This window comes from Talpa europaea (assembly GCF_964194135.1).
Source record: "Talpa europaea genome assembly, chromosome: 14".
Lineage (NCBI taxonomy): Eukaryota > Metazoa > Chordata > Mammalia > Eulipotyphla > Talpidae > Talpa > Talpa europaea.
Window position 1 is genome coordinate 13,661,685 of NC_140082.1, and position 9,140 is coordinate 13,670,824.

The following is a 9,140-nucleotide window of genomic DNA, read 5'->3' on the forward strand; positions in this document are numbered from 1 at the left end:
TCCCCACCTGTACCATGGGAGCGCCGGCGCGGAGAGCGAGTGGTCCGCGGGCAACACAGGGCCTGATGTGCCGCGAGCACCTGCTAAGCCATCACCCTGAACTGCCCGCTTCACCTTGCGGCGCTCACAAAACGCCTGCACCTGCCGCGTAAGCCCGTCCCGCGTCCTCAGCAGATCCTCGTTTAGCAGAAGAAACCAGTCTCGGTCTACTCCCCGCAGCGCTGAACCCTCCCTCCCTCTCCGCTGCCCCCTACCCAGGGGGGCCCGGCTCACTTGTCCCTTGTTTTTTTAATATTTTATTTTATATAATTCTTACATCATTTTTCATTTTTGCACAATGTCTGCATTTTCACCTTGGTTGTATTCCCCATACAATTCCCACCCGCCCTTATTTTGGCCCTAATCCCGCCTCTCCTCCCTGGTTCCCACCTTGTTTGTCCTCTCCCCGCCCCCCGTAGTGTGTCTCTGGTTTATAGTTACTTGTTGATTTTGACTTTTTCTTTATTATCTTACCCAAAGGACACAGAAACATCAATTCCAAAGAGCACCTGCACCCCTATGTTTATAGCAGCACTGTTTACAATAGCTAAGCTTTGGAAACAGCCCAAATGCCCAAAAATAGATGACTGGATCAAGAAGATGTGGTCCATATACACCGTGGAATATTACTCAGCATTCAAAAAAGATAAACACATGCAGTTTGCAGCAACATGGATGGCGCTGGAAGGGATCATGCTCAGCGAAATAAGCCAGAAGAAAAAGAAAAATACCAGATGGTCTCACTCAGCAGGAATCTAGAAAACCTAACTAAGGGACCAGGAAAAAAGCTAATCACTCGTCCCTTCTTTAAGGAAGCCCTCACTGACCCTCCAGAGCTCCTTCCTCGTAGGGCCTATCCCACGCGTTCACGGGCTTCATTCATTCCTGGGTCCTGGGTGCCAGGAGGCCGGACGCATCTGCCTTATTCACTCCTGAGTCCCGAGGACCTACAGGACACCCCACAAGGCACCCTATGACAAAGGTATTATTTGTCCCCATTTCTTAGATGAGGAAACTGGAGCTTCGCGGGGTGGAAAAGGAGGGAGTCATGCAACTTGAAGGAGAGAAGTCGGCCTTGAACCCCAGGCCTCTCTCATCCGCCCCAAGGGTAGCCAGTAGCAAGGGCAGGAAGGGGCAGGGCCCCAGCCCAGGCTGGCTGTCAGCCCCGCGCCCCCTGCGGCTCTGCTGGGCGGGCAGGGCTGGGCACCCGGGGTGAGTTTCCTGGAACACCCTCATGCCACCCACACTACAGGGAGATGTCTGAAAAGCCCTCTTTTCTACGTTTTTCCCTCCCTGCCCGACACATTAGCAGAGGAACAAATAAAGACTGGTTCCCACCTTGTTTGTCCTGTGGCTGCCAGGAGGGTAGACTTGGGCCAGAGAGGTGGGAGCAAGAGGCCCCTCTTGGCAGGCACGTAAGGGTGTTATAGGGCAGGGAGAGGGGCAGCCCAAACCCCCGCAAACCTGCCTATTCTGAATGGGTTCTGCCATCCGCCGCATCAACACAAAACATAGGAGACGTTAATGGGAAGGAACTTTAATAAAACTAGGAAACAATACAGGTAAGGCCAAGAGTCTAGTTTCTAAATGAAGCACCCAAAGTTACCCGTCCCCTCGTGGGTAAAAGTCCATCCATATGGGATCGGCCCAGAGCAAGGCCCCAAAGCCTGCCGCAAGTCTAAAGCATCTTCCAGTGGGGACCCACAGAAAAGGGCCAGAAACAACCAGACAGGCACGGAAGGAAAAGAGCAAAATCAACATCAAGATAAAAGCTGCCATGGTCACCTCCCCACGGGTCTCACCCACATCTGTGTCACCCCGTCCACGACCAAAAGACAAGCACAGTTTCTTTACGTGTCTCTAGGCTCCATGCGCCTCCTCCAGGTCTCCTGGCTCCATCCTGCTTCTTCCTTCCTCAGTCTCTTCTGCAGCTTCTCCTCTTCCTGCTCAACTCCACCCTCCCTTGGGTGGGGCAGGGAACCTCCCCCTTTCCTGGGGACCACCCTGTTACAGGGGCACATGGAGGGTCAGCGCTCCCGCCAGAATGGGCCCCATTCTGGGCACCAGTGGGGAGGGACAGCCTGGAATGTAAGGTCATTCAAGAAGCCTGGCTCCTCGTCTCAGCTCTGCTTTTTGCATAGTGCGACCTTAGGAGATCACTTTGGTGACCTGAGCCTCAGTTTCCTCCTCTGTAACCTGGGGACACTTGCAGGAGCTTTTCCATAGGTTTGCAGGAAGAATCAAATGGGATCAGGCATGTGCTGACCCTGGGATTCGATGATTGTAATCAAAGCAGGAAGGGGCCCAGGTTCTGAAATGAGATCTACCTGGTCCTGTGGGCCCTGGCAACGGAGTTATCTTGGGTCAGTCTCTTCCTCTCTCAGCCTCGGTTCCCTTCCCTGTAAAGCCCGGGCGACCACACCTCCTCCTGGAGTTCTTGGGAGATGGCAGCGACCCTCAGCATCTGAAGCACCCACTCAGGCCAGGCACGGAGCAGGACCTCAGGAAACGCCACCTCCCATCGCCCCACCAGGTGAGACCCCCACCAGGGGAGCCCTGGATCCTCGGGCCCCCCACAGCTACCACAAGAGCTTGGACTTTGCAGGACTCAGGAGCAAACTGAGGCAAGCCGGGGTGCAGGCGGGGACGGGGACCAGTCCTGTCCTCTCACTGGGGACAAGCAATCCGGGAGGGAGGAGGCTTCGGCCTCGTCCCTTCCGCTGTCAACACCCTCCTATTTATCCCCCCCCCCCACACTCCCACTGAGGCAAGACCAAACAAAGAGCCCTCACACAAGGGACACCCCCCCACCCCCCCCACCCCCCTCAGGCCAGAGGCAGCAGCAAGGAGGGCCTCCACCCCCGCCCCCACCTGCCCCTGAGAAATCCCGATCTGGAGGGGCCAGGAGTCTCAGGGGGCTCCACACCAGAGGGTCTGGAAGCAGCCGGCCCTGGGGTCAAATCCCCTCCCAGTCATTGTCACAGCTCAGTCTTGAGCAAGGAGCACAGTGATCATTATGAGCATTTTAACTGCAATGAAACAGTAACAATGGAACGAGCCCCCGGCGCGTGGTGACTGTCTGGCGCTCACGGTGGGTGCACGGGCTCTCTCTGAGCCTGACTGCAGCCCTGGCCCGGCGCACCCCAGCGGGAGGTGTCATCCTGCTCCCCAGGGGCCGGGGAAGTGTGTGGGGACGTGTGCGGCTGCTGCGTTGTGCAGGGGCTGCTCGCATGCAGCGGTCACGGTCAGGGCGCTGCCAACCAGCCCTGGCACAAGGGGCAGCCAGCAGCACAAGGAAGGATTCTGCCCAGAACATCAGCGGTGACGGGGCCGGGGGGCCTGTCCTAGAGGGGGCCGTGCTGTGATGCCCATTTCACAGAGGCAGAAACAAAGGCTCAGGGAGGCTTCGTGGCTTGCCTGAGGCCACACAGCAGGTTGGGGACAGAGCCAGGACTCTGTCCTGCCACCTGGCGGGTGGCTGCGGAGTCCCGGGTGCCCTCACCCCACAGGAGACTGGCACAGCCCGGCCGTTGGTCAGGGTCATTACGACCAGCCCCTCCGAATCCGGTTTTGAAAACTGCAAAGCAGCGGCCGTGATGGGCGGCAGGTCAGGGCTTCACGGGGACCAAATACGCTCTTGACAAAAGCCTGCACGGGCGTCGTCACAACGGCCCCCAACCCCAGCCCGCCCCACCTCCTCCCCCGCACACACGTGTCACCACCTGGCACTGGGGCCCCTGTTAAGACTCATCAGCCAGGCCCCACCCCTCCCCCTCCCCCAGTCTCCCAGAATCTCATGAGCGAGGTCGGGCGGCTGTTCCCACTTGACGGCTGAGGAAACCGAGTCTCCAGGAGCCCACGGAAGGAGTCGCTGACCTTGGAGACCTCTGGACTCCCGACCTTGAACTCCTTCCACGCCACAGCACCCAGGCGTGTGCGCCCCCCAGCATGCACACGCACACACACACACACACACACACACACAGAGGGCTTGCTCCACCACTCTGTGGCAACTCCCTCCCCAAACACTAGCCTGTCTCTGTGGTCAGGGAAGAGTTCACTCCCTGTTCTAATTTGCCCTGTAGGCTGTTATTACACATTCCAAACCCTTGCCAGACTGGGGGGGGGGGGGGGGGCGGCGAGGCTGAGTCCTCCAGCAGCTCCTCTGCCCTGAATGTCATGTCCACACACCCGTGTCCTTCCCGGTGTGCCCGCGCGTGTGCGTGCGTGTGCCCGCGCTCAACAGGGCTCTCCTGCCCGCAGGGACTCACCCCTGCCAGGAGCACTTGGGCAGCAGGCAGCACCCGGCTGGCTCCGGGGCATCCGGGCTTCCACCCAGGATATTTATGAGGCAGCGTGAAGGGCCCCACACGCGGCGTGCCATGAGGCGCCTTTGAAGAGCGGGTCCATGCATTCTCGCTGTAAGCCTTCAAATCCTTCCATTTTTAAACTATCCGCCCTGCACAAGCAATACTTACGGCAGGGTGGGCGGAGGGGTCGCAATCACAGTGCCCAGGAGCAGGATCGGACACGTCAACTCACGTCAACCGCTCAGCAGACTCGCCGCAGTCCCCGCTGTGCTGGGCCCTGGACACGGGCCTGAACAAACCCGAGGAAGCCCCCACCCTGCTGACCTCCTGCGGGCAGAGCCGGGCAAACCCAGGAGCTGAGTCCCGGCCGGTGGTGTGTAGGGTTGTGTAGACCAAAAGGCTCGGGAGGGGCGGGGTGCAGGGGTCCACGCAGAGTGAGGACACAGGGCGGAGCCAGAGTCTCCAAGTCCTCTCTGCCCTGGACAGAGGTTTCCCAGAACCTGCCTGCCGCCCTGACAGCCCCTGGGGACTCAGCGGGCGTGACCAGACCCACGCCCTCCCTGGAGGGGCACCTGGGGGGGCCAGGCTAAGCATTTGGACCCAGACCCGCTGCCCTAGCTGGAGGGCACAAGCACGCTGCCTGGCCTCCCCCTCTGGGCCTCACTTTCCTCACCTGCCCCGGGGGACCTGAATTGGGGCCCTGTGAGAATTCTGTAAGTCAAGGCCAGCCCCTGGCACGCAGCGGGCCTGTATAAATAGTCCCTCGACTGCATCCTTGGAGTTATCCCACGGCTTTGCCTGATCTCATGGAAACCCAGGCACGCTGTCAAGTCCCAACCTCCTGATGACGTGAGGGAGGAGAGCGGCTTAAATCTGGGGGCAAGTCCATGCAGGGTCGCTCCCCAGGGGCAAGGATTCCTGGGAGCTGCTCCTCCTGGAAGGGGTTCACACCAACAGCCCTGGGGCCACCTGTCTGAGGCGGGGGGGGGGGGGGGGGGGGGGGCCGCCTGCAAAGCAGGGGGGAAGCTCGGGGAGTGCCCTGCTGAGGAGGAAAGGCGGAGGCCTCTGCCCAGGCTGTCCCCTCTACCTGGGGTGCTCATCCCTCTCTCACCGGCTCCCCCTCAGGGCGCCTCTCAACCTGCACTTCCTCCGGAGGGGCTCCCTGGCCCCCAGTCTAAACGGGCATCCACAGCCTCTCTCAGGCAGCCTCTCCCGGAGGTCTTCTCAGGATGCAACCTTTACTTGCTTCTATTTTTTAAATTCACCCTCTCTCTTCTCGAGAATGTTGGCTTCAAGCAGCGGGGACTACCCTGCACCTGCGGTCTCCCCAGCATTTAGCCAAGCCCAAAAGGACGTGGACAAGCGAGGGGCCTCTGAAGTTGGGGAGGGGCGGGCGGGCAGCGGGCTGCTCACACTGAGCCGGGATGAAGGGCAGAGAAGATGACGGGTCCAGTGTGGACGCGGGAAAGTCGGGGTGCGCTGCGGAGCAGTGTGGCCAGCGACACTGGGCAAGGGAAGGGAAGGAGAAAGAGAAGGGGAGCGGGCAGGCGGGCAGAAGACACGCAGAGGAGGGACGTTTGGGGCTGTCCCCCATAAAGCCCTTCTTCCTGCCCCCTCCTGGGCTCCTCGCCCCGTCTGCGCCTGCGCCCTCGTCTGCGGCACCCTGGGGTAAACACACGTGCGAGCACCTGTCGTTCCAGGGCAGTCTCAGGAGGGGGTGTGGGTGGGAAGGGACCGGAAGGACAGAGATCCGCGGTCTGCTGGCGCCAAAAAGAAAACCCTCCCGAGTGAGGAAACTGAGGCTCGGAGGGGCGGAGCCACATGTTCAGTGTCGCCTCCCCCCTGAGAGGGGGAGGAGGATTAGAGCCAGCACCGGGGCCTTTGGTGGATGCTGATGAGAACCAGGGGGCTGGAGAGGGGGAAGGTGGCGGGATGGGTGGGGTGCAGGGGGCGGGGTGGGGACACGGGCCAGAAACTGTCACAAGGCATTGTCACTTCAATAGAAGGTTCTTTTAAGGGTGGCTCTTGTTAGCAGCAGCAGCAGCAGCAGCAGCAGCACGGGAAGGCTGAGTAAACACACCAAGGCCCAAAGAAGGCACGACAGCCAGACAGGGAGCAGTGGCTGGGCCCAGGGCCTGGGAGGTGGACTCTGGCGGCCGCCTGGGAGCCCCGGCCCTTGGCCGGGTGAAACCCGCTGCCTGCCAGGCTGCCTGCGGCTCTGGCCCCGCCGGGCAGCAGTGGGGGGGCATCACGCCATGCCGGGCACTCTCCCCAGCCGGCCTGTATTTACCTAGCAGGTCTCGGCCCAGCCCGCTTCCTGTTTGCTGCACAGAGGTGGCTTGTCCAGGACAGAGCCCCACTGTCCTGTCGGGGCCCCCCACCCAGGAGGGTGCCCCCCTCATGCTCACACCACCCAGGCGGAGCAGGGTTAGGGTGACTCACGGGCTCCCTGGAAGGCGAGGCCAGCCTGGCTGTGGCAGTCAGTCATTCGCAAGTCGGGGCAGTGGGGCTCAGCGGGGCTCGCGGGGCACACGACTCCCCTTCCAGCCTTCATGGGTCCCCGCCCCGGGAGGGGCCAGGCGCAGGGGCCCCGCAGTTTAGGAGCCTGCCCCGGCCGCCAAAGCCACATGGGGCGTGAGTCTGCTTACAGGAAAAGCCCAGAAGAGGCAAATCCAGAGACAGGAAGCTGACCAGGGCTTGCCAGGGGCTGAAGGGGGTGGGGGTGGGGGCTGCTGACGGGTACAGGGCCCCTTTGGGAGGTGACGATGGAACTAGCAAGCGGCGGTGTCTGTGCAGCCCCGACGGCACTGAAGAAGCGCTGCCGCGCACACTCCAGAGGGCATGCGGGTCATGGCGGAGGGCATGCGGGTCACGGCATCCCGAGGGCCCTGCCTGCGTGGCCACCTTGGCTCAGCAAGCGCTTTCCTGGCCCGGCCTCAGTCTCCTCGTGCAACTTGGGGACCTCAGGAGGACCCAAACTGCCCCAAGGCTCGAGCACAGGGCAGGGCACACGGCAGCGCTCAAGGCCGCAGTCCAGGGTCCCAGGAGTCTCAAGCTCCGTCTTCCCTTTCCTCTCCCTCCTCCCGGGAGAGCACAGCTCGGGGCTGCACCCTCAGTGCGTGATCTCCAGGAGGAGGGAAGCCCCCAAACCTGACCGTCCCTTCCTCCCCACCCCAGCCCCTCCCCAAGGACCATCACGGCCACCCCCGGGAGGAAGAGGCAGCCGCAAGAGTTGCCGACCTATGTTCAGTTCCCTGCCTGACACTCGCTGGCTGGGTGAGTCCCTTCTCTTTGGGCCTCAGTTTCCCCACCTGTAGAGGGGAGTCATCCCTGCCACCAGGGAGGGGTGAGCCTGTTTGCTCTGTAGATATTCGTTGTCCTGTACAGGCTTTAAACAAGAAAAGAAGAGGACACCCCCCACCCCCCACTCCCCGCCACCGACAAGGGCTGCCGTGAGGCCTGAGTGTGATGGCGGGAGTTCAAGACCTTGCCTGGTGCTCGCCAAGCGGCAGTGCCTTTTCCCTTTTTTTTTTTTTTTTTTTTAAAGATTTATTTATTTATTTATTTATACAAGCACTGGGTACAGTCAGAAGCATGGGAGGGTGAGAGAATTCACCAGAGCCAGAGCGGGGAGCAGAGCAGGCAGAAGGACCGAAGGACACTGCTGGGGGGAGCAGCGGGCGGCAGGAGAGGTCTGCGCGCCATCTGGGACCCTCCTCCGGTGGCCGGGGAGCAGCCGGGGATCGAACCGGTGCTGCAGAGGCTGCAGGCAGCTTTGCACCAGCGCTCAACCACTGAGCCACCGGGGAGGCCCAGCGCCTTTTCCTTTTATTCTCAGAGTTCCCCATGGACAGCCAGCATTCCACCACGGGAGAGGCTGAGAGGGACCCGCACTTCCAACAGGCCTCTCATCTCCTCTGCCGCCATCCCTGCCAACCGTCAGGACAGACACTGAGTCAGCGGGGCAGGTCCCCACACCCACGCCCCTTCAGCTCATTCCCGGGGACCAGGGTCTGAGGCCACAAGTCGGAAGGGAGCGCAGCGCGTGCAGTGAATGGGGCAGGAGGGCCGGCGCCAGGGCAAGGGAGCCTGGAGCGGGAGAAGCCCCTGGTGAGAGCCCGGTGCTGCCCCCGCCTGCCTCCGCACCAGCCGCCGCCCAGGGGGCGGCTCAGAATCACCTGGAGGCTCCCGCCGCATGTGTGTGCACAGGGAGTGTGCTAGGCGGGGCCGCTGCACCCCGCATCTTCTGCCTGCTTTCGTCCAAGTTGTATGATTAACTCTAGAAGTCAGATATTGTTTCCATTCCGGATGCCCCAGCTAAGTCCCAGGAGAATGTGGGGGGCTGGCATTTCTCCACAGGCACAGAAATTGCACTTTGACCTCCCGCCCACGGCAGGCACTATTGTTATCCCCATTTCACGGATGAGCAAACTAAGCCTGGGGGAGACCGAGATACCCAGCCCCCCGCCCAGGTCACCACTCAACGGGCAGGGAGTATGGTAGGAGTCCCAGCACCTGCTTTTGAACTCTTTGGGCTTCATCCCTTCAGGGTCTATGAAGTCCTGTCCCTGAGGCCTCCGTGGCCCCTGGAACTCACGGGGCAGGGCAGGCTGGCACAGTGGGAGAGGGGCTGGCACAGGTCATCTGACTTTCCCGCTTAGTAGCTGTGGGACTCCGGGTGGACCAGCTCACCTCTCTGAGCCTGTTACCTCATTTCTAAAAGGGAGCTAGTCACAGCGCCCCCCACTGCATCCCTCGGTCGCTGTGGGTGTCAGAGCCTCGTAAAGTGCA